This window comes from Rattus rattus, chromosome X, assembly GCF_011064425.1.
Source record: "Rattus rattus isolate New Zealand chromosome X, Rrattus_CSIRO_v1, whole genome shotgun sequence".
Lineage (NCBI taxonomy): Eukaryota > Metazoa > Chordata > Mammalia > Rodentia > Muridae > Rattus > Rattus rattus.
The window spans coordinates 18,298,397-18,324,150 of NC_046172.1; the positions used below are offsets into that span (position 1 = coordinate 18,298,397).

General features: G+C 37.8%; 1 long non-coding RNA gene across 1 annotated transcript in view; it reads left to right on the forward strand.

Moving 5' to 3' along the window:
* LOC116889262 overlaps positions 1-3,555 on the forward strand; it is a 29,399-nt gene extending 25,844 nt beyond the window's left edge. Inside the window, exon 3 of the long non-coding RNA XR_004386370.1 lies at positions 3,293-3,555. This is a non-coding gene — a long non-coding RNA (uncharacterized LOC116889262). The remainder of the gene's footprint in view (positions 1-3,292) is intronic.
* The last annotated feature ends 22,199 nt before the right edge of the window (positions 3,556-25,754 follow it).

Here is a 25,754-nt window from a genome sequence, read left to right on the forward strand (position 1 = left end):
GCAAATCTAAACAAATCCATGCACAAAATATCCAGAAAATACGTAACACTAAGAAAATATCAAACTGACAAATAATAGGTATAGAAGGCACAGAAAAGTCTTTTCTTAATTACTTATTTACATTTCAAATGTTTTCCCCCTCCCACCTTCCTGTGTTTCCCCTTCACAAACAAACTCTCCACTCCATCCCCGTCCCCTTTGCCTCTAAGAGGGTGCTCCTCCACCCACCTATTCTCAGCTTTCCCTTCCAGCATTCCCCTTTGCTAGGACAACAAGCCCCACAGGACCAAGTACTCTCCTCCCATTGATGGCAAATAAGACAGTCCTCTGCTACATATGTAGCAGGAGCCATGGACCCACCCATGTATACATTTTGGTTGGTGGTTTAGTCCCTGGGAGTTCTGTGGGGTCCCGTTAGTTAATATTGTTATTCTCCCTATGGGGTTGAAATCCCCTTCAGCTCCTTCAGTCCTTCCCCTAGCTCTTCCATTGGGGTCCCTGGGCTCAGGCCAATGCTTGTCTGTGAGTATCTACATCTATCTTAGTCAGGTGCTGGCAGAAACTGTCAGAGGACAGCTATACCAGGCTCCTGGCTGCAAGCACTTCTTGGCATCTGCAAAAGATGTCTGCAGATGGGACAGTCTAGAATGGTGCAGTCCCTGGATGGCCTTTCCTTTAGTCTCTGCTCCACTCTTTGTCCCTGCATTTCCTTTAGACAGGAGCAATTCTGGGTTAAAATTTTTGAGATGGATTGATGATCCCATCCCTCCACTGGGGGCCATGCTTATTTACTGGAGGTGCTGTCTCCAGGTTCTCTCTTCCCACTGTTGGATATTTTGGAAAAGTTCCCCAATCTTAAGAAAATTATGTCTATCTAGGTAAAAGGATTATGCAGAACAACAAATAAATAGAAGAACAGAAACTCCCCGTGACAAATAACAATTGAAGCATTAAATGTTTAGAAAAAAGGAAATATATTAAAAGTGGAAGACAAAAAGAACAAGTCACATATAAAGGCAGGCCCACTAAACAACATCAGATTTTTTTAATGGAGATCCTAAAACAAGAAGGGCTTAGATGGATGTTCTACAAGCTCTTTGACACCATCCCAGATAGAAGTCCAGACTATTACTCCTAACAACACCATCAATCACATTAGGAGAAAGAAAGATATTTCATGGTAAAAACAAATTTAAGTCTTCCGCTGAAGTCTCCCAAACCAGCACCATTTTAATGTGACTATCAGACATTTAGCACAACAGGCTCCTGAGATGCCCATAAATCCAGGGCCTGAGAGGTAGAGTAGCTAGCCTAGTCCTGGGGTCCTCTTCCTCTAGGCTCTTCCTCTCCTGGGAACCTTCTCCCATCTCTTGAAGCCAGAGATAGAAGAGAAAGATAACTGCCTTGAGGGGTAAATCACAGCTGTCCACATTTTTCTTTGGTCTGGTACCCCATCAAGGTCAAATAACAGTTTACAGCAGAGGTGATATGTAGGAAATAACTGACGGGAGTATGTGTATACAGAAAAATCAAGTTTTATTTGAAATTCCATAAGCTTGCTACCTTTTACGATGTTTCAGATACTAAGGTTTGTCTCCTAGAACAGAAACCACATTAGATATAATTCTTTCTGATATGAAATGGATTATATGAGGCATGAAATACAAAAAAAATATCATTGCTTTAAAATGTTTCCTTAAGGAAGAGTGAATTTGCTATGAACATTAGTTTAACATAGACTGAAATAAACCTCTAAGTCTTGCTTAATCTAAAGTGTGACCTAATAAAGCAAAACTGTCAGCCATTGAACGAACAGAGGTTTAATTTCTTTCATAGCTGGGATGTAGTATGCAGCTATGGGTAACTAAACACTCTTTAAAAGCCAACAAGGAAAGTTGTACCACTGACTACAGGCAAGCATTGTTGAGAATCCCACCGGTGTTCCCTGTGGGCAGAGGTTGCTTAGCTATAAATTATGTAGAATCCAATACATAGAAAGCCCTTTAACCTCTGCTTAGGTCGTAACTTCCTCATATGATTGGTATAAACGAATACATAGCTGCTTGTGATAGATTTATTTGGAAACTTAAGATTTCAAAAGACTCTTGCCCTACCACTTCAAAGGTTCTTGTGGGGCTCAGTTGGTGAGTTACTATGCAAGTGACCCCTCTTCCTCCATGCTGTTATTTGTAATGTTTGGGGGAATCCTTGGGATTAAAGTTCTGATTACAAATAATGTAACTTGAAAAAATTTTTTCATTGCAAGATCATATATGTCATCTTGGTACCAAGACCAGGGATCACACTCCTATTGGAAGTCATACTTACGTTTTCTCATAAATTGATTTTGAATTAATATTCATACATTTGTATAAGTCAAAAAGATATAAATAAAACCCATAGAAAGGCATGAAAAAAGAGAAAGAGAATACAAGTTAAAAAATACAGACTAAAGTAATAACATTAATTGTAATTGTAATTATAATTAATTGTAATTAACTGACAACTGTAGTTAAATTAAATAGAATTGAAAAATATACTACAAATAAGAGACATCATGATATTTGAGAATGGATACCAATTCACAAGACAAAAAAAATGTTGTCTATAGAATGGATAGCAATACACATCGAAAAATGTGCTATCTGAAATTTTTCATTAAATAAAATGACATAGGGACTAGTTAGATGGCTCAGTGGATGAAGCCATTTGCCACTTAACAACATGAATTTAATTCCTAGGACCCCCATGATGTAAAGAGAACCAGATCCTGCAAGTTGTCCTCAAACCTACACACACACACACACACACACACACACACACACACACACACACCTCAGCACTGAAAGCTGAAAGCATTGGTAGCAAACACAACTCTTGCGATTGACACAGCCACAGAGAAGAGCTGTGCTCTCAAAGACTTCAGAGACTGTACCTGACCTTTAACCATACCTGATGGTCATTACATAGACGATAACATTTGATGCATTAGAGCTAAATGGATTTGGATGGGGTTTTGACAGTAAACTGATAATGTAACAGAGAGAACAGTCTGAGGGCTTTAAATGAGGATGCTTTGTAATTTCCATTTTCTATGGATGTGAATTTATGAAGCTAAGCTGCCCCACAAAGCTTTCATTCTCTGATTATTCAGGAAGACACTAATATAGGTATTCCTGGGCAGACTTTTGGAAATGTAAGTTAGATCTCGAGTCACTTGATCTTAAAATTATCCAGGAATGTGTGACTAAATCAGGACAGCCATTTCAAAGTAGTTTCATTGTCTTAGCAGAAGAAGAATAAGTGAAAGAAATGCATCGCGTGAGGATTCAAAAACATGCCTGTTTGGAAGATGGAGAGGACCCTGCACAGAAATCGGAAAGAAGTCTCAGGATTAAGGACCTTCGGCCAACAGCTAGAGAAGAAAAACTCCAGTCCTACTATATGATGGGCAATATTCCAGCTGAGTTTACACTTTGCTCTGTGTTAGTTGGCTAGTATGATCATCACTCCTCTTTGTCAACTAGTTTGGATTAAAAAGTTGCTCAGACATTAGTGAGGCATGCATTTGGATGTGCCTGTGTGAAGGGGCTGCTAGGGAGAATTAACTAAAGTGAAACAGTGTACCTTGAAGGTGTAAGTCACCGTGGGAGTCTAGCCTGAATTAAAACAGAGAAAGGAGAAAGGCTGCTGAGGACCAGCACTCCCTTTTCTGTGCCCTTTTTCTAGATATGATGATCCATAAGGAGACATAGATTCCCAATGACAAAACCTTTTTTGCCCGATATTCTTTCACAGTATTAGAACCCTAACATGCCCTTTTATCTACCATATGTGAATCCTGTCTGTTATCAGAGTGGGTTGGACAGTCTTGTAGTAGTAGTACCTCAGTCTTCTTGATAAAAAAAAAAAAACAGCTCTCAATTTAAAGGAAATAAGAGATAGTTTATTCTGGAGCCAAATATGAACTTGGAAACAAAGATTCATTTTACTCCAATGGCCATATTCCAATAAGTTAGCTTCATGATTTTTTATGGTAACAAAACAAAGTTGTACTTTAAATACACTTAAAATATACACTTACGATACGTTAGCATGTCCGATAGACAGGTTACAGGTTGCTATAGCCCTCAGAGGTTTTCTGGTGACACTCTTGGTTTTTGTATAGCTGGAGCTAGTGGTTTGCTCAGAATACATCTGAAACTTTTGATAGTCACAAAGGTCAGACAATGGGCAATGAACAGCTTTCAAAGAAACTAAAAAGAACCCAAAATAATTTGGTTCTGGTATGCAACAGTTTAACTCTTCATAATCGTGAAGGTTGGTCATTTAGCTTTATAGAATCGCTAACAGATGCAGTTCTTATGTTTCTTGTTTTGTTGTTATGCTTGTTTATTTATTTGTTGTATTGTGGTTTTTTTTTCTGGGAACTTCAGTTGAGTCCCAAGTGCTGGCACCTACTCAAGGGTTACATGCACAAATTGATGTGCTTTCTTTCCTCCAAGTACCTGATAGTATTGTACTGAATCACTGCATGTGCTTGGAGGCATACAGCCAGCCGTATCCTATCCTGTAACTGGGAGGAGCTAAAACACAGTAGCAGACCTACTTCCATGTCTCTAGCTAAAACAGAGGTCTTCTAGTTTGTCTTTAGCGTCATAGATAGATGTGTTTCACGGTAGGCTCCTGCATGTGCAGTCCTGCTTTCAAACCACAGTTGAGACGTTTAATTCCTAAGTCTAGATTTATGGAGATACTATGGTCAGAAGGTCAGCCTGGAGGGGTTATACTGATTAATGTGGTCTTCTATGGGTCCCTATGTAGGCCAGTATGTCAAACAACGCTGAAAAGAGATGAGGAAGAGATTAACAGCTCTTTACATCTATTATAATACAGATATTAAAATGTCTGCCCCATGGACTAACACAAGTATGTCTCCTAGCTGGGACTTTAAATAGGCAGAATGTTCTGAGACCATGGTTAACAAGGGCTTTGGATGATTTGAAACCCTTTCAGATATGCTGTGTTATTGAGATTACCGAGGGTGTTAGTTACTTTTCTAGTGTTGTGATAAAACACCATCTTATAGAAGAAAGGAGTTATTTGGGCTTCTGGTTACAGAGGCTGAGAGTCTGTGATATAGACCTGAGGGCAGCAGGCTGCAGGCATGGTAGCTAGAACAGAAGCTATGGTCTCCTAACCCAAATCACAAGCAAGAAGCAGAGATAGAGCACCAGGGATGCTGTGAGGCTTTAAACTAGTGGTTCTCAACCTGAGTCATGACCCCACAGGGGTTGCATATCAGATATTGACATTATGCTTTATCACAGTAGCAAAATTGATCATGAAGTGGTAATGAAATGAGGTAGGGTGAATCACCACAACACAAAGAACCATATTAAAGGCTCACATCATTAGGAATGTTGAGAACTGCTGCTTTAAACTCAAACCCCATGTCTAGAGACATACTTCAGCCCACGGGGTAATACATCCTAAAACTTCCACAAACTTATTAACTGGGACCAAGTATTTAAATGTCCAAAACTATAGAGATCTTACTCAAAGCACTTGTTTGACATATTTTTCATACCATAACCAGGGCTACTTGTAAAAGAAAGCCTTTAACAAGTAGGTTTAGAGTCTGTCGTGGTGGAACAAAGGTGTGGTCACAGAAATTGCTGAGCGCTCACTTGATCTACAAATCGGAGGGGGAGAGGGAGGGAAGGAGGGAGAGAGACAGAGAGACAGAGAGACAGAAAGACAGACAGACAGAGCCCACTGGGGATGGCATAAGGGTTTTGAAACCTCCTCTAACAAGGACACTTCTTAAACAGTTCCACCAACTAGGCACTAAATAATCAAAATATATTTAGCCTATGAAGTTCATTCTCATTCAAACCACCACAGTACCACAGCTAGAATGTTCCAGTGACAGATAGTTAAAATCTCTAGAAGCCTCTTATAGATTCAGGAGAGTCTGGAACTAGAGCCCAGGTTTAGACTACTTTGCATCTTCTGTGGTACCTAGGTACCTTTCCTGGCAATGAGCATGAATATGTCCCTTTTTGGTACTTTGTGTAAAAAAAACTGATCTTAAATTATACCACAGCAAGCTATATATGAATTAAAAGATAATTCCAAAATTTATGGCCACCACTGAATGCATTGGTACTGCCTCCTAAAACAACAATGTATGAGACTTCACCAAGGCTCCTTAGCAGTCAGTGTTAGTAGTCAAACCAAAGTAAGCCATTTATAAGCTTAGATCTGGGAGCCCATTCTCTAAGTCAAGGTAACATTTCTCAAATATTCTTTTCATTCTTGCTGTTCATTGTTTTAAACCACCCACTCATAAGAACAGTCAGAATATACATTTACAAAGAACATATGGTAAGCCATAAATCAATCTCAATGTTTTAAAGACAATTTCAATCATAAACCATGCTATTGTTTTAACAATAGAATCAAACTGAGATTAAAAATAGAAAAATGACAGAAAAAGAATCTGGGGATATTACCTTAATTCATATAAAGCTTACATTATATACATGGGATTTGAGGTTCAATCCTTAGTGCCACAAAAGAAAAGAAAAAAAATTACAAGAAAATATTTAGCTATTTATACATTAAACACTACTCTTTTCAAACAACCCACTTATAAAAAAAGCAAGTATCATGAAACATATGTATAATTTTTTAAAAATTAGGCCCTAAGTCAATGTGTCATTATATATATAAAATTAAAACTAGATACGATTGATGAAGCTAAGAAGTGCATGCTGACAGGAACAGGATATAGATCTCTCCTGAGAGACACAGCCAGAATACAGCAAATACAGAGGCGAATGCCAGCAGCAATCCACTGAACTAAGAACAGGACCCCCGTTGAAGGAATCAGAGAAAGGACTGAAGAGCTTGAAGGCTCAGACCCTATATGAACAATAATGCCAACCAACCAGAGCTTCAGGGACTAAACCATCACGAAAGACTATACATGGACTGACCTGGGCTCCAAACTGCAAAGGTAGCAGAGAATAACTCTTGTTGGGGCACCAGTGGAAGGGAAGCCCTTGGTCCTACCAAGGTTGGACCCCTAGTGCAAGGGAATGCCGGGGGGTGGTAAGATGGGGTGGATGGGTGGGAATACACTTATGGGGTAGGTGGAGGGGGAAGGGATAGGGAGCTTATGGACAGGAAACCGGGAAAAGGAATAACATTTGAAATGTAAATAAAAAATATATCCAATAATAAATAATGATGATAATAAGAATAAGAATAATAAGTCTTGAACAAAACAATAAAAAACCTACAAGAAAACCAAATTGTATTTGAAAATGTCAAAATGAAACCTAACACTTTGCTCATTTAAAAATTAAAAAGCTTTTTAAAAGGAGAAAAAAAATTTAAAAAATAAAATAAAATAAAACAGCAAAGTAAATAAAAATCAAGAAGTTCTGTAATGAAGACTTGATCAGAAACCAATAGAACTAAAAATAGAAAATGAAAGAATATCAGAAGAATAAAAGACTTACTTTTAGAAAGATCAGTGATGTGGAAAAACATCTAATAAGGCTTGAAGGAAACAATAGGGCTGGGAAAGGGGAGGAATGGAAGGAAGTCAAGAAGGAAGGATAGAGAAAGACTATGAATTTGAGGGAGAGTGGAATGAGGGCTATGGGAAAGTTTAAAGGGAGAAAAGGAAAGGGAGAAATTATATAATTATATTATAATGTCTAAAAGTAAAATGAAAAAGAAGGGAGTGGGGCACACAGTGCTAACAGTAGCCTTGGTGAGTGATGGCTACTAGAAGAGAGTCAGTTTTCCCTAAGAGTGTAGCCTTGGTGTCTCACAGTCTAGTGGAAGGTCATACATCCAAGAGTATTTGGGCAGCAGAAATTTGTTTTGACAGGACAATAGCCACAAAGTTGAATGGGTGGGGATGGTGGGATGGATCTTGGAAAAGTTGGAGGAGGGAGGATGAATATGACCAAAATACATTGTATGAAACTCTCAAAGAACTAGTAATATTTTTTAAAAGACAGTTGCCTATAGACATGCCCACAAGCCAAGCCAATATAGACAACCCACCATTGAGTCTCTCTTCAAAGGTATCATTTTGACAATGAAAGCTAATGATTACAAAACCCCACTAACATGGAAAAAACAAAGACAAAACTAAAGTAACATTATCCTCAGACAGTTGACAATATAGAATGCACCCACTGAGTCCATTAATATACTCAGTACCTCTGTTATAAGGTGCTTGTTAATTAATATTTGGAATGAGTTGAGATAATGTGGCTCCAAATAGGACATGAAATAAAGGGCCTTTCACTTGTTTGTTTGGATTTTGCCTTTTCATGGTTGTGCGTTTTTTTCTAGAACAGAGTCTTGCTGTATAGGTGAGGCTGGTCTCGAACTGGAAATCTTCCTGCCTGAGCCTCCTGAGCACTGTGATCACGTGGAGTACATCACTCTGTTTGACATGAGAGCTACAGAGATAAAAAACCCACAATGCTCTGATCAACAACTTAGCTCTTGTTCTTATGTCAGAAGAATGTGAATAATTATTAGGTGGTATTCCTAATCAGCCCTCACACTCTCAAGTCCTTTTGTAGAAACTGCCTATATATCACACAACCTAGCTCACCTTAACTCACACTGTCAGCAGAAGCCAATGGCAAGGCTTCAGATACTTCATCTAGTAGCAATTTAAGATCCTTCCCCTCTTTCACTAATCCTATCTAAAATGGATGAAAGGAAACTGGGCTCCTTGTCCAACTTCAGATCTACCTGAGGTTTTATCCTATTTTATACCTGTGCTTTCCAAGTGTTTTCTGAGGTGCTATATGCAGGACTCTAGTCTCATAAAATGTGGTCTCCAGATGGAAATGTATCTGACTTCTCCCTGACTATAACAGTGCTATCCCAAAGCTATTTGAACTAATGAAACATCCATCAAAGTAGTAGCAGTCATATCAAGGCAAAATGAAATAAAGACTATATGTGAACCAAGCATGATGGTGTACCCCATGTGTTCACAGTGCTCAGGAGGGTAAGGCAGGAATATTTCCAGCGTGAGGCCAGCCTGACCTACACAGCAAGACTCTGCCCTAAACAAAACGCATAACAATCACAAAAAGCTAAAATCCAAACAAACAGCTGAAAGGCCCTTTATTTAATCTCCTAATTGGAGACACATTTTCTTAACTTATCACAAATATAAATTGACAAGCAGCTTCATAACAAAGATACTGAGTATCTTCCTATAGAGAACAATCCCAGGGTTGTCAACGTTATCTACCATTCTGTCTCCTACCAAATGCTGCTATTTCAGGCAGGGTAAAATGAGCACATTTTACATTTTTATTATACTTCCATACCATACATTATTCCTTTCACATTTGAAACTACTCTGTGCCTGCTGTTTGAGTCTAATCAAAATAACTTGAGGGATCTCAAGGGAAAACAAACGTTCAGTTCATGCTGAACTATGTGCACGTTATTGATTTGGTTATTCTATTTTAAAATGTCTCATTCATCTATGGCTAGGCCTCGATTACACTGCTTTGAGCAATAGAAATATAGGGCATGGTGTGTACAGTGGCACACACCTTTAATCCCAGCTGAGGTAGGATGATATCAGTGAGTTCAAGACTAGTCTGCTTTGCATAACAAGTTCCAGGCCAGCTATAACAAAATAGTGAGATCATGTCGCACTCTCCCCCACCCCCCTAAAAAAAGAGAAAGAGAGAAAAAAAGAAACAACAAAGAAAAGCAATGTGGGAAGTATCTTAGTTATGTGTATTCAACTGACACCTGAATGCTGTGACTCCTGAAGTATCAAGAAAGCAGCAGGGGCCATTTCTTTTTTTTCCTTCGGAGCTGGGGACCGAACCCAGGGCCTTGCGCTTCCTAGGCAAGGGCTCTACCACTGAGCTAAATCCCCAACCCAGGGCCATTTCTACACTAGCGCTGGCTATGTGAACTAGGCAAGGAAGAGGAGCCCAGGAGTCTTTACTTTTACTAATGTCAATGGCACTAAGGTAGTTTATGTCACAAATTCCCAATTTCATATGAACTTTTTATGGAGAGAAACTAGTCTTGGCAATCAGGAATCCCCACACCTGGTAAGGCAAGAAACTGAAGGACAGCTATTAAAAACTTGCCTCCTCTAATGGCATCCCAAAACTTACGATGTCATTTTGTCTGGATGGATTTGAGATATCACCTCATGTCAGGGGAATGGTAGAAGTGACTTTCTTTGGCCCTTTTAAGATATCCTTGTTAAGTATTCATTCAGAGGCCAACCAAGTTGAAGTATACATTTAGAAATTTTGGTCTCCATAACCATATCATACATTTTTTCTTTGTTTGTTTTTTTTTATTGTTTTCTTTTTTGAAACATGGTTTCTCTGTGTAGATGCTGGTTGTTCAGGAACTCACTCTATAGATCAGATTGGCCTCAAACTCACAGAGATCTGCCTGCCTCTATCTGTGGTGCTGATATTAAAAGTTGTGCAGCTTCTCATTTTCTCTTAACACCTTCAAACTACCATTTCTCACTTCAGATACTTGGATCTGCTTAACCAAGTGAGATTGTTTCAGCTCTTTTCCTCCCTCCCCTCCCCCTCTCTCTCTCCTCTCTTCCTCCCTCCTTCCCTCCCCCTCCCCCCTCTCTCTCTTGTATGCATGTATATATGTGTGTGCCTGTGCAGCACAGGAATAGTGTTTTCTTGATGTCTGTGTATCTACTCTTCACAGGTTTATAATGTGGCTAATCTCCCAAAAGCAATCTACATTGCTCCTCAGACACACCATAAATTATTTCAAATAGAAATGTGCACATGGTATGACATTTAACATTTTATTTTTCATGTACAATCACAATGCGATTAGATTTTGGTTAATACAGAGAGGACAAAAAACTAGTTCTGGAGTGGCATGGCTAGGGAGAAGTTTTGTAAGAAAGAAAAGACTTGGGGTTGGGATTTAGGCTCAGTGGTACTGCGTTTGCCTAGCAAATGCAAGTGCTTGGGTTCATTCCCTAGTTTCGAAAAAAAAAAAAAAAAGAAAAAAAAAAAGAAAAAAAAAAAAGAAAGAAAAGACTTTATTCCACAGAGGGGAAGAACTTCAGAAACTCACAGAAGTGATATTAGGATGGCCAAAGAATGCAGAGAAAAAAAGATAGGCAATACAGTAAGGAAAACAGAACACAGCTTCTGCCAACCATTGGTGGGACTATACTTGTAGCAAGTCTAGCAAGTTCACAGAACTCACAAGCCTCGAATCCTTTGGAGAGTTTTGGTGACACGGTGTTTCCTCTAACAATGAGCTGAAATGAGAGAACTCATTTTGTAGTAGGAAGGGGGGTCCAAATATTATCAACAAAAAGTGAAAGCTGAGAAGGCCAGCTTAGCAGTAAAATATGTAACCTGCCCAGGTGGCCAGGCAGAGCTCAAATAACTGAAAAAGCATTTGGTAGTCCTGAGTCTGAGGTCATCAAGTGTACTACTGTGTTTTTGAGCCATCTATCTGCTCTCTACTGCTCTAGAGTCTAACAGCACTGAAGACCATATCTCTGCAGGGTGCTTGTGCTTAGGAGATATCACATTAGAATGATAGGTCCCCAACTGTATGCATCTCAAGGGGATGGTAGGTTTTAACATTCCCAACATACTGGATGAACCCCAGATGGGACGTAACATGGCCACACCAGAAGACATGATTTAGCAAGTTTGAGAGGACAGAAACCTTGCCTAGCCCTGACGTTGTGGTTAATTGGTAGTGGCCTCCTACCATGTGCATGGGAAAATTGTATAAGACGTAAGATGTATTCTTAGTGACACCTATATATACATGTTCAATACAGATTTAACCCCAGCATAAACCATAGCAAAGACTCTCCAACCCTGATCAGAAGATTGGCAGTAGACAAGTTTTGAGGATTGAGAAAGAAGTTCCTCCAGTATTTTTGTTTGTTTTCTTTCCATTTTTACCCTTATATTTCTACATTTTTCTCTTTATCTTCTTTTATGATTCGTGATGCATTTTCTTAAATGGTGCTTGATGTGGGAGAACCCAGCCCATTCTGGGTAGTGCCATCCCTGGACTGGTAGCCGTGGATTCTATGAGAAATCAGGCTGAGCAAGCCATGGGGAGCAAGCCAGTAAGCAGCACCCTCCATGACCTCTGCATCAGCTCCTGCCTCCAGGTTTCCGCCTGCTTTGAGTTCCTGTCCTGACTTCCTTCAGTGATAGACTATAAGATGTATTATGAAATATACCTTCCTCCCTAAATTGATTTTGGCTCATGTTTTATCCCAGCAATAGAAAGCAAAATAAGATGTTTTGATATAGAAGTAGTACTAAAACCTCTTAGGAAAAAAAGCTCATGGCCAGCCAGAGCCCTACCAACTGGTGTCAAACCTTTAGGGAGTTAATATCAATATTCCCAAACCTCTTCACAAAATAGAAAAAGAAAACATACCACAAAACTCATTCTATAAAGTCAGTATTACTTTGAAATCAAAACCAAATAAAGACAAGATAATGAAAACTATATACCAATTCTAAATATCAACGAAAACAGGGACCAAAATTCTCAATAAAATACTTGCAAATTGAATTCAGGACTATATTAACATGATCATGGTAGAATAACCATGACCAAGGTGGTTTCATTGAAGAGATGTATGGTCAACTTACTATGTTCAAACAATATATTTAACATGATACAAATAGATTCAAGAGGAGAAATCATGTGATCATGTCAATAGACAAAGAGATTTTGACAAAGCCCAACATTGTTCTATAACAAGATCAACAACTAAACCCTCAAGAAACACGAAATAGAAGGAATACATCTCAACATAATAAAGACTAGAAATAACAGACTTACAGTAAATATTATAGTAAATGCGAAGAAATTGTATTTCCTCCAAAAAGCATTAAGAAGACAAGAGTGTCTACTCTCTTTACTGCTATTCAATGTGGTCTTGATGTTTCTAGTTACAGAAAAATAATTATAAGAAAAGAAATAAAAGATACAGAAATAGAAAATGAAGACATCAAACTATCCATATCCAAAGAAGATATGATCAATATTTAAAAGACCCTGAAGACACAACCACAAAACTTGGACCAGACATATCCTTTCAGCAACATACAAACACAATACATGCATATAAGTAGCTTTTCTATATATCAATCATTAATTTGTCATGAAAGAAATTAGGGAGAAGATATATCAGACAAGGGATTAATAACTAGAATTACAATCCCAATACACAAGACAGGGGATTAATACATAGAATATGATAAAAACTGGAAAATTAAGCATACAATATCTAACTGTTGAATGGACTAATGAACTAAACTGACAGTTCTCAAAAGATATAAAATAGCAAAAAGCATTTGAAAAACTGTTTAGATAGGGTTGGGGATTTGGCTCAGTGGTAGAGCGCTTGCCTAGGAAGCGCAAGGTCCTGGGTTCAATCCCCAGCCCCGAAAAAAAGAAAAGAAAAAAAAAAAGAAAAGAAAAACTGTTTAGAAAAGTTAGCCAATTAGAACCCATTGTTTAAAAGTAGGGGTTTTTTTTTCTTATTTTATCATTATTGATTTTTTTACATCCTGCCTGCAGTTTCCCCTCTCTCCTCTCCTCCCAGTCCCCACTCCCATCTGTCCCACTACCCCATCTACTCCTTCTCCAGTTTTTCTTCAGAAAAGTGAAGGCCTCCCATGCATAGCAACCAAACATGACATATCAAGGTACAGGAAGGCTAGGCATCTGTCCTCATTTTAAGGCTGGACAAGGCAACCCTGTAGGAGGAAAAACATACCAAAAGCAGATAAAAGAATCAAATAGCCCCTATTCCCACTATTAGGAGTCCCACAGAAAGACCAAGCTACACAACTGTAATATATGTGCAGAGAGTCAGTCCCATGCATGCTCCCTGGTTGTCAGCTACTGAGCCCCTATGAGCCAGATTAATCAATTTTGTGAATTTTCTTGTGGTATTATCCTTGACCCCTCTGGTTCCTATAATCCTCCTTCCTCTTCTTCTACAAGATTCCCCAAGTTTAAATGTTTCTCCCCTTTTAGGATCTTACAAGTATTTGAACCCAAGACCTGTTGCATGCTAGGCAAGTATTTTACTACTGAGTTATAGCCCCAGCCCCCCAACAACAGCCAAATGTTGTTATTAATATAGTATGTGTATTCTTAAGTGCTGACATTCTTCATTTGTTGTACATGAAACTCGGTTAAATAGAACCTGGGGCTAATTTCTATATTATTTCTGGACTGACTACTTTAAGGGGCTCATACTTGCAGAAGACTAATTCTCCCTGTCTGGGCAGTTGTTTGTTGTTCTTTGTCTAGGGGTGGGATACTGTGAGATTTCCCCCTTACACTTTTGCATGTCTCTTAGTGTCAGCCTGCTTTGGGTCTTGGTTAGGCATCTATATTGTTAAGGTGTCATGAGTAGAAAAAGGAGGGGGAACGATTAATTATGTTTTAATTTTAGAAAGTAAAAATAAAATTTATCAATAAAAATGTTAGCCAATTAGAGCTGCTTTGGGATTTCATCTCATCTTAGACAGAAGACCCCAAGAAAGCAAAGGACAACAAATGTTATACATGGAAACCATATCAACGTATGCAATATATTGCATGCATTTCCTATGCTAGTATAAGTGTAAAGGGTTTTTTTTTTCAAAAGCTAGAAATTAGAGGCTGGAAAAATGGCTCAGCAATTAAGAGCATCGTCTACTCTTCTAGAGAACCTAGGTTCAATGCCCAGCATCCACATGGCAACTCACAACTGTCTAATAACTCCAGTTCCAGAAGATCTGATGTGCTTTTCTGATCTCTGATATACTTACAGGCAAAACACCATAAATATAAAATAAAAAAGAATTCTTTATTTAAGTAGAAATAGAGCTATCATATGATCCAGCTATACTACTCATATATCTCATATACTACATATATCATATCCAAGGATATTTTCTTATCCATTTTTTCAATAGCTTAGAAATCTCTTACACATGTCCATCCATTGTCATATGGTTAAAGAAAAGGTAGTATATGCGCTTAGTAGAAAAAGTTTCAGCTAGAAAGAAAATGAAATCATGGTATTAAAAAACTAAGGGCAAAATTAGGAGATCATTATATCGAGTGAAATCTGACAGATTCAAAGAAAGATACTGCATGTTTATCTCAAATTACACCGCCAAGATTATAATTGTGCATGGGGGTGGTATCAAGGTCAAAATGGAGCATAAAGAATAAGGGGAAAAAGGGGGGAAGGGAAAAAAGAATAAGGGAGATGAAATGAATATAACACAAAGTAGAAGTCAGTAAGTGCTGCTTGGGAGAAAGGAGAAGACAGCTAACCATGGAGATCAGGGGGATGGGACAGAACACTGAGGAAGTAATGTGAGGAAGAACAAAGAATAACAATGTCTATGTGTGAAAATGCCCTGTGAAGCTAGGATCAAATTTATCACTTCAAAGTTAAGAAAAGTCCTTTTCACCCCAACACTAGGGAGGCAGAAACAAGTGGCTCCCTGTGAGGTCAAGGCCAGCCAGGTCTACAAAGTAAGTTCCAGGACAGCCAGGGATACAGAGAAACCTTGTCTGGAAACAACAAAAACAAAAACAAAAAACAAAAACGTGGAGGAAGGTAAAATAATTTATTTTAAAAAATAAATAAATGTTCTTTTCTGAAGGCAAATAGAAGAGCAGTGGATCTGGAGCTGGGGAGAGAAGAAATGGGAGTAGATCTGGGAAGAGTTGATGAAAAGAAGGCTGGGGTCAGTATATATCGATATATAGATAGATAGATAGATAGATAGATAGATAGATAGATAGATAGATAGATAGATAGATATAGATAGATATAGATATAGATATAGATAGATATAATTCTAATTTGAAGATTCTCTTTATCACATATCATAGATTATTCAATTATGCATAACCATTGTTCCACTTTTTATATGCAACATTATACAACGCATGTTCACTTGCAAATGAATACATAGATATTCATGTATTTTGTGTAGACTTGGCTGTCATTTTACTAGCTGACTTTGAAACTAATTGTGCATGAACTACTTTTTGCCTTTTTAAAGTAGAAATTGGTGGAAAGTAATTCATTGTAGTCTCTGCCTTCATGAAGCATACATGTGTAATTTGCAGCATGTACTCACAGATGAATTTTCATTATTTGTATATCTCAATTATCAATAACTTAAAATTATCCTTTTCATATGAAGCAATCAAAGAGCAGTAGCTAACACATGCAAAATAAAAATTTACAGAAAATGTATTGAATACTGTAGTTTTGTAGGTTTTATGACATTTTATGATATTTTTTAGCCAGTAACTTTTATTTATATATTTGTACACATTGTACATATGTAGCAATAATAAGGAAAGGATCTGAAAGTGATTGGAGGGTGGAGACATGGGAGGAGCTAAATGGAGGAAAGGGAAGGGGGAAGTGATGGAATTAGATTTTAATCAATTTCTTTATGAGATACGGTCTCACTATGTAACCCTGGCTGTCCTGAAACTCATTCTATAGACCAGGATGGCCTCAAACTCGAGATTGTCCTGCCTCTGCCCCTGAGTACTGGGATTAAAGGTATGTGCCACTAAGTCTGGCTCAAAATTTTTTTCAATAAAAACAATCTAAGGCATTATAGTGAGTTTCATTGTGAATAAAAATTAACCGATGAATCTAATTTCATATTTACAATTTCATACATCTTGCTTAAAGCAGTATCTTCACATTGTATAAGCTTCAGGCTTACTTTGCTAGAGTCTACTGAGGTGTGATATTTCAATGGTATACATAGAGAGATAGTATACAACTTTCTCTTCTATGCTTTTAACTTGCAAAGTCTTTGTGAGAATCTATTTTACATGTATATTCATGTGGACACATGTATGTGAATGTGTTCTGAATTCAAGGGTGCAACATAAAGTATTGAGGGGTATGTAGTCCCCTTGAATAAGACAATGGATATGTCTTGCTGTGCTTCAGCCTTATCATCCAGAAATATAAAACATGACTTAGAATGAAGTTATTTGATCAACACATCCAATGCATAGTATCTTTGTAGCTAGTTTGCCGGTCAATGGCAGCACATCTTTATCACAAAAGACCATTCCAAACTTTAATAAGACTTACAGGGTTTCCATCCTTTTTGGATTTTGGAAATGGACTCATATTGTTTTTGCAGTTCTTTTTAGACTGACTTTAGCTCACATTATGTAGATTCTGCTCATCTTTTACCTTTTCTTCTCATATATCCCAGGCTGCCTTTGAACCAGCTAGATAGATGAAGATGACCTTGAACTTTTGATCCTCCTGTCTCTACTCCTAGTGCTGGCATTATGGGGATGGCCACCCCAGCATTTTTATTTTTTTTTTGGTAATTTGATGTTATTTTTTTATTGTTTAATGTGTTGCTGGGGATCAAACCCCCAGTTTCATACATGTTAGGGAAGTATTTTATTGACTTATCTGGATTCCCCAGACTCAATTTTAGTATTTTAGTAAATTTAAGGTTTTATTGGTATCTATTCATTGTACACAGCATTGAGTTTCATAAAGTAATTTTCTTGTTGAATGTTTTCATGTGGTTTTGTAGTGCATGCACATGAGGGTAGGGATGAGTACCAATGCATGCGAGACAGGAAGCCAGAGGAAGTCATTGATATCTTCCTTATTTTTTAAGACAGGGTCTCTCACTGAACCAATAACATGCCCTTTCATCAAAGGTGGCTTGCTAGCCAGCAAGCTCTTAGGACCTACCTGTTTCTTCCACTCAGTGTTGGTGTTAGAGGTGTGATGGCCATGCCTGGATTTTTACTGTTAGAACTCAGTTACTCATGTTTTCAGAGAAAGTGTTCTTACACATTCCATATCCACTCAGCTCCATGAGGACATTTTTATACAACTAGAGAATGTACTTGTTTAAATAATATTTTTATTAATGCTTTGAGAATTTCATACAATGCATTTAGAACATATTCATAACTCCCTCCCCAACTTCCCACCTCAATTTTGAGTCTTCTTCTTCTTCTTTCTTCTTCTTCTTCTTCTTCTTCTTCTTCTTCTTTCTTCTTCCTTCTTTCCTATCCTCCTCCTCCTCCTCCTCCTCCTCCTCCTCCTCATCTTCCTCCTCCTCCTGCTGTTCCTCCTCCCCTCCTCCCTCCCTCTTCCTCCTCCCTCCCTCCTCCTCTTCCTCCTCCTCCTCCTTCTTCATCTTTCTCTGTTATGTCTGGTTTGTGTTGCCTAGCTTGTCTTGGGAGTAGAGTCTGCACTAGTATGTAGTCAAATACTAGGGGTCCATTAGTGGTAGGATTTTGTGCCTGCCTTTCCATCTTTGTCCTGGGATTTTTTGTCTAGCTGGAACTTGGGCAGTCTGTCACAAGTGCTGTGAGTTCATATGTACAATTGCTCTGGTGTATCTGGAAAATACTGTTTCCTTAATGTTAATCAAATCATACTAAATTCCATCTATTACACCTGAAAATATCTACCTGAGCTTTGTGAGTGTGTGTGTGTGTGTGTGTGTGTGTGTGTGTGTGTGTGTGTGTGTGTGTGAGAGAGAGAGAGAGAGAGAGAGAGAGAGAGGGAGAGAGAGAGAGAGAGAGAGAGAGAGAGAGCCCACAGGGAGACAAGAGCCACAGAGAGACAGAGACAGAGAGAGGGAAGAAGGGAGAGGAGGAGGAGGAGGACGAGGACGAGGACGAGGAAGACGAGGAGGAAGATGCTCCATTAAGGCGTTAACACTACACAGTCTCTTATTCTCTGCTCATTGACCAGTTAGGAGTCTCAATGTATTAACTGATATCTACTATAAAGAGAAGCTTCTATGACGAGGGTTGAGAAAAGCCCCAATCTATGGATATAGCAAAATAACTCACTAGGTATTATGTTGATGGTGTGTTCATTTAGCAGAATAATAGTATTAGGTTCTCCCCTAGGGCTGATGACCTATCTATCCACAGAATTTTGGCCCCTTTAATAGTGACAGGTATAGATTATATCTCATGGAGCAGGTCTTAGATCCAATCTGAAAGTGTGGTTGGTTACTTTCATAAACATTAGTGCCCCCATTGTACCAGGGGGCATATCTGGTCAGATCAATCCTTTTAGTCTTTAGCATTCACAAATGGGTGGTGTTGTGGATTATTTTTCTCTTCTAGCACTATGCATGGCACATTCCAGTGCCATAAAAGCTAACCAGTAGAATTGAAGGTTCCAGGTGAGTACCAGCTTGATTTCTCCATGTTCTGTGACTCAAGTATGTGGTGTTTACAATAGTCGGGTCTTAATCATCTAGTTCTGGAGGGTAGTCAAGAGTACTGGCAACTGTTTGCTATTCTTGCGTAGTCTATGTGACATTCCATTGACAACAACTCAAAAGGAGATAACCTATTCCTGGTACTAGAAGTTTTGTTTGTTGGCATAAAATGTCTAGTTGGGGTATTATACCTCTGTTGTAAGATAACTCCATAAAACTTTGATGTGTGTAGTATATTTATATAATGATGCTTCTATGTAATAGGCTTCTTTATGGTTTTTTCACAAGGCATTTAGTGTCAGTTATCCCTCATCATATCCTTTCCTCTCCCTTCCCTTCCCATGTTCTACTACAATTTACTATTTCATCTTCCATTATACACTTCTAACCTTTTATACCACTGTGTTCTAGCTCCCTTCTCTTGAAAACCCCTCCTTCTAATGGTTCCTTGCTAAATTCCTGACCTCTGTAGGTATTCCAAATGGATACACCTATCTAAATATTCAAAGCTAATATCAGAAATGAAAAGAAATATGATATTTATCCTTCTGTGTCTGGGTTGCCTCATTCAAAATGATTATTTTCAGTTCCATTCATTTACCTGATGATTTCATTTTTTAACAGCTGAATAATATTCCATTGTGTTCCACATTTTCATTACCAAGTCATCAATTGATGGATGTCGTGGCTGTTTCCATTTCCTGGCTATTGTGAGTAAAGCAGCGATGAATATAGATGAATGAGTATCTCTCTACAATCGTATATAAAAAGCCTTTAGGTATATGCCCAAGAGTGATATAGCTGGATCATATGTTAGATCTATTTTCACTTTTTTTGAGAAACCTCCACAATGTTATCCATAGTGTTTGCACTAATTTGCACTACCACAAGCAGTACATCGGTTGTTTCTTTTCCCCTACACCCACACCAAGACATGATGTCATTTGTTTTTTGATAATATACTTTTTATGGATGTGTACATATTTGAGTGCTTGTATGTGTATATATATGTAATTATATATATTGCACATGTGTATGAGTGTATGTGCACCTGATAGCCATAGTACAATCTTAGTAGTAATTTTCAAGATTTCCATCCACCACATTTGAAGCAGGGTCTCTCATTAGTCTGAACCTCAGCTAGAATGGATAGCTAGAAAGGCTCAGAATTCTCCTGTCTCTGCCTCTCCAGCACTAGGATTAGAAGCATACACCTTCATACTCAGAGTTTTTATATGGATTCTGAACATCAAACTCAAGTCCTCATGTTTGCAAAGTGGGTGCTGTATAGCCAGAGCCATCCTCCAGCTGACACATACACTTTAACCATGTCCTTGTTCCCACTGTTGTGCCCATTCCTGTCACTTCCTACTCCCATTAATCCCTTTCATTCATCAACAGTTTGGCTTCTAATTCCATGCCATATGCTCATACATTATTTCAGATTTCCAGATAAAAATCTGGAACCCAAAACAATTTTAAAATGTGACATTTGTCTTACTGAGTCTGAGTAAACTCACTTAATATGATAATTTCTACTTGCATCTACTTTTCTTGTAAATGACACAATCTTACCACAAAGAACAAATTTTTATTTCAAAATGTCATCAGTGTAAATATTTTAAAATTTATCCCAAAATACACGATTTGTGATTGTCGACTCATTTTTTTTAGCTTTGTTGGCTTTCTAAGATTATATATACTTTTTTTTATAGAGACAGGATCTCTCTGTGTAACCCTGGCTGTACTGGAACTTGCCCTGTAGACTGAGCTGGCCTTGAACTCAGAGATCAGCCTGCATCTGTCTTTAGAGTGACATGTGCCACCACTGCAACTGCTCAGATTCTCTATACTTTTGTAGAAGACAATGTCACAGTGAAGCTCATTACTTTGTAATTTAATATATAATTTTTTAAAGTTCCAAATAGTAATTCCAGCCTCAAGTTATGTACCACATACTTAGTTACCTATAATGTTACATGATTTTTTTTTCTTCTTAGATACCAATTTTTTGATGCCACATTGTAAATGATACTTAGATAAATATACAGCAACCTTCCTTCTTTTCATCTAACACAGTTTGCTTAAGTTTACCCAATACAATTCATGTTGAGTTGACTCCAGATAATGGATAATGATGCCCACAGGAAGGTGTAGGACTGGAGCTTTTCAAAGTAGTCCTTATTTTATAAAAGATGAGGTCATTAACCCATTCCTACCCAAATTTTGCAATAAATATGGGTACAGTAGGGTTTCATGGGGACCCAGACATTCTTAGTAAGCATCTCGGCACACCAGGTTCCACAACAGACTGAGCAACTTCGGGTGATTTTTTTAATATATTTATTTAAAAATGTTGTTATTGTCTGACACATTGAAACTTTATCTGTGGGACAATTGCTAAGATTTCATTTGAATAAAAATATGACACACAATTCAGAAGATACTACTCAATGAATGATATGAATATGAGAATTAAGTCTCCTTCTTGTCATACTGTCATTTGGTATGAGGATAGAACTAGACTCTTGAGTTGAGTGATATATCACTTACAAGAATATCCAACAAAGTCTGCTTCATGACATGGGACAGGAGAGGATGCTCCATTTTTGCATTAGGGTCGATGCACTCCCAGAAGACAATAACCAGAGTTGATAAATTAAGAGACTTCTATCCTTTTGAAAATGTTTTCTTCATTGGAAGACATAATCTAATCTCTAGGTAATGCCTTCTTTCATTGACAACATAGTAGTGTACTTTTGTGCCAGAAGTTCTGACATTAAGTACTGATGTAGAATTGTCTTAATCAATGCACATCTAGTACAAATCTTTTCTTCATTTCACCATGAAGCTCTGGAAGGCAGGCTAAATGATAGTGTTGTTTAATTGATCATTTCCAATGATTCCATCTCACATTAGACATATTCTATACGGTTTTTTTCTTATTTTGAATATATGCTTGACCTGGCGACTTGCTTCTAATGTCAGAAATAATGGGATACCAACTCCAAGATTAGCATATGATTGTGGCTTCTGCCATGATCAGTCTCCTGATCTCCCATTTGCTCATTCGGCAGAAGCACTTTGTCTTACTGTGTGTCATCCTATAGAGAGGTCTACATCTTCACAAGGAAATGCAAGTATCTTGTGAACAAAAATTAGCAACTAACTAACAGGTTACAACAAATTAAACCTTTTGAAAACAAACTTCATGCCTTATGAACTGGTCATTAAGTCACTAATATCTGATAAAGCTTTGATGCAGAGGAACTCATTAAAGCATGCTTAAAATCATGATTCAAATTGAGTGAAATAATAAATAAGCATTGCTTTAAGCCATTATGATTATTATGTAGCTACAGATACTGGGTATACGAATAAATTACTTCACAGGAATTAGGTATCCTTAGGTCATTTTAATCACATTTTTTTCAAATCTACAGATTAAAAATGACGCTTATGTATACAGCATGATGTTTTGAAATATAAATATATATTACACACATATATAGTAAAATGACTAGCTCTTGGTAATTTATTACCCTCAGATTTATCACTTCTGTAACAGGAATCCTTAACATTCACTGAGTTGGTATTTTCAAATATATAATGTATTGTTAATTATAGCCACTATATACACAATCAATCTCTTGAGCTTACTCACCATCATTAGATACTGAAAGTTCATATCCTTTGAACAATATCACCTCACCATTCAACAACATAATCTCTTCATAACCCCTCTTCTATTCCCAACTTCTGTTCTAAGATCAACTATTTTAGCGTCGATATTTATATATATTCTATATTTATCTTTCTGTGCCTGGCTTATGTTATTTATCCATTCATCCACTGGGTGTTTAAATTGCATTCACATTTTGTGCATTATAAACAAGTCATCTACCTTCCCTAGTGTGTCCTTCCCCATCATATAAATTGTTGATCAATTCATACAGAACTTATGTATTACAGAAAATAGTCTTCAGTTCATTCACGTTTAATTTTCTTTGAGGCTATCCCCCTTCAAACATAATCATTCATCAACATCTAAGGCTATGGGAATAGCTTTTATGAAAGATTGGCCAAGCTCTGTATATCCTTGGACTTCTGACAATGATGTGATCTAATTCACATGCAGATTCACAGTTTTCACATGGTACAGTTGCAAGCACAAGTTTTGCTGCTTCTACTGAACCTTCTCACCAATTTTTCATGCTCTTAGAATCATTATTTTTTTAGTTTAATCTATCCCTTTGGAAGCTTTTTTTTGGTTCTTTTTTTCCGGAGCTGGGACCGAACAGGGCCTTGCGCTTCCTAGGCAAGCGCTCTACCACTGAGCTAAATCCCTAACCCCTCTTTGGAAGCTTTTAACTGCCTCCTCAAACATTCTTTATTCCCTACTTGAAAGAGGGAAAAGCCTAGTCCTCCTGTGCTATAGCCAACAGCTAGGCTCCCACACAGGACCCAATAATAAATATGTCATTTACTACACAAAACTTAGACAGGATCTCATCTATTTCAGCCTGCCCTTAAACTTGCTATATACCTAAGGATAACCTTGAACTCCTGACCCTCCTGTTTCCACCTTCTGAGTGCCAAGGTAACAGCATTTCTCGTTTATGGTTTATGTGGTATTTCAGTTTGAACTAAGGTCTCCATATAATGCTAGGTGAAAGCTCTTCCAATTTAGACACATTTCTAGCCCTCCAAATTTAAAAATAGTTGTAAGTTTCAGTCACTGGCAGATAATAGTAATGTACAGGCACAGCCTGCACAGGTTTTCCTCTTTAAAATTCATTTATTCTTTGATAATTTCATACATATGCAATGTATCTTGATAATATCCACTCCATCCCTTCTAGTACACTCCTACTTCCCCATGACTAACCCCCACACATCCTCCCACTACTGCAAACTTTAAAAAAAAAGCATCAGCTCCTGGTCCCCTTCTTGAGCAAGTGAGAGATAGTGCCCATAAATGGTCACTTTAATTCCCAGCGAACACCAATAAGTACATTTTGACCTGTACTGATGTACTTCAGAACTCAGGAATTAAGTCAAGAGTTATAAAGTTTCAACAACATCCTGTGAGAGTTATTTTCTACAACAAGGCTTCAGGGATGTACTTATAGTTCTTAGCAGAAGAAGTGATCAAATCAATATGTTGCTGATTCACATTGTGAAGGCAACAGAAGAACACTTCTGTTAGATCTCCATAGTATCCCACTTAGCCCCATGACTTTACTGTGTCTTGTAGACAATGAGCAGTATATACTCAGATAGACTGCATTTACTTTATGAAAGAAATGAGCGTTTAGTTTAGCTTCAGAAGAAAATTATTTTATCTTCTGAACAATATGAAATCTTTCTTAAATTAATGTGTGGTGTAGGGGGTGTCAAGGACCTGTGCTTTTATAGATGTAACCATATATGAAGGGGACAAACATCAGAATTAAAATTTTCAAAAGAAAAAACCTACCAGGTGAGTTATTAATGAAGCAAATCTGAAAACATTTATGCTAGGTTACTGGGACATTTGATCTTCCCTATGATGTTTACCTCTACAATCAAGTAGTGGCCACAGTGATGGTTATCCACTTTTTTTCTATGTCTTATTGATGCCAGAAAGGACAGTGTTAGCCAAATTCACTAAGAGATGTGACTGCTCACTATGACTTGTCTGCCACCTTCCTGGATTAGTTCAAGGGCCTGATTTAGTTTTGAATCTCTTGGGACTTTCTCAGAGATAGATAACCTTCCTGGGAAACATTTTGCAAAAGCATGCATTAAGGTCTGATATCAAGTATTCCCCTAAAGACTTGCTTCCTAGCCTGTTGGTGAAGGTTCTAGAAACTTCAGTAGGTAGGTAAATAAGTAGTAGTATAGCCATGGGGAAGCACCCTGGAAGAGAAATCTTGTCACTGGGCCTCTTGTCTCTCTTTGCTACCTGTTTGTAATGAAGTGTAGGCTCGCCTCTGACACCTGCTACTGTGACTACAGGCCCACAATGCCTTTGAAGGGGAAGCAGTGGTTGGCAGATATGATCAATATACATTGGATAAGAGTATCACCTTTTCAAAGAATAAAAAATATTTTATTGTTATACAGACAAATAAGCATGCTTCAACCACAGTCAGTTTTCAAATTGTGTTACTTTCTCACCAAAGAAAAACCAGGAAGAAGACAACCTTGTGGGGAAAAAAAGCACCCAGGTAATTTTAGATAATTTCCTTCTTTTACAATAAACTTGTGCCTTTTATTTTACCTTCCTAATTCCTGAGACACTTTTGAGGAGTATTTCCTATTGTGATTACAAAACAACTTGCTTTTTTTTATTATGAAAAACTATCCTCAATCTGTGTCTCTCACAGAAACTAATTTGTGTTTCACTGAACATGACATTGGTTTTCCTAGCACACGACCTGT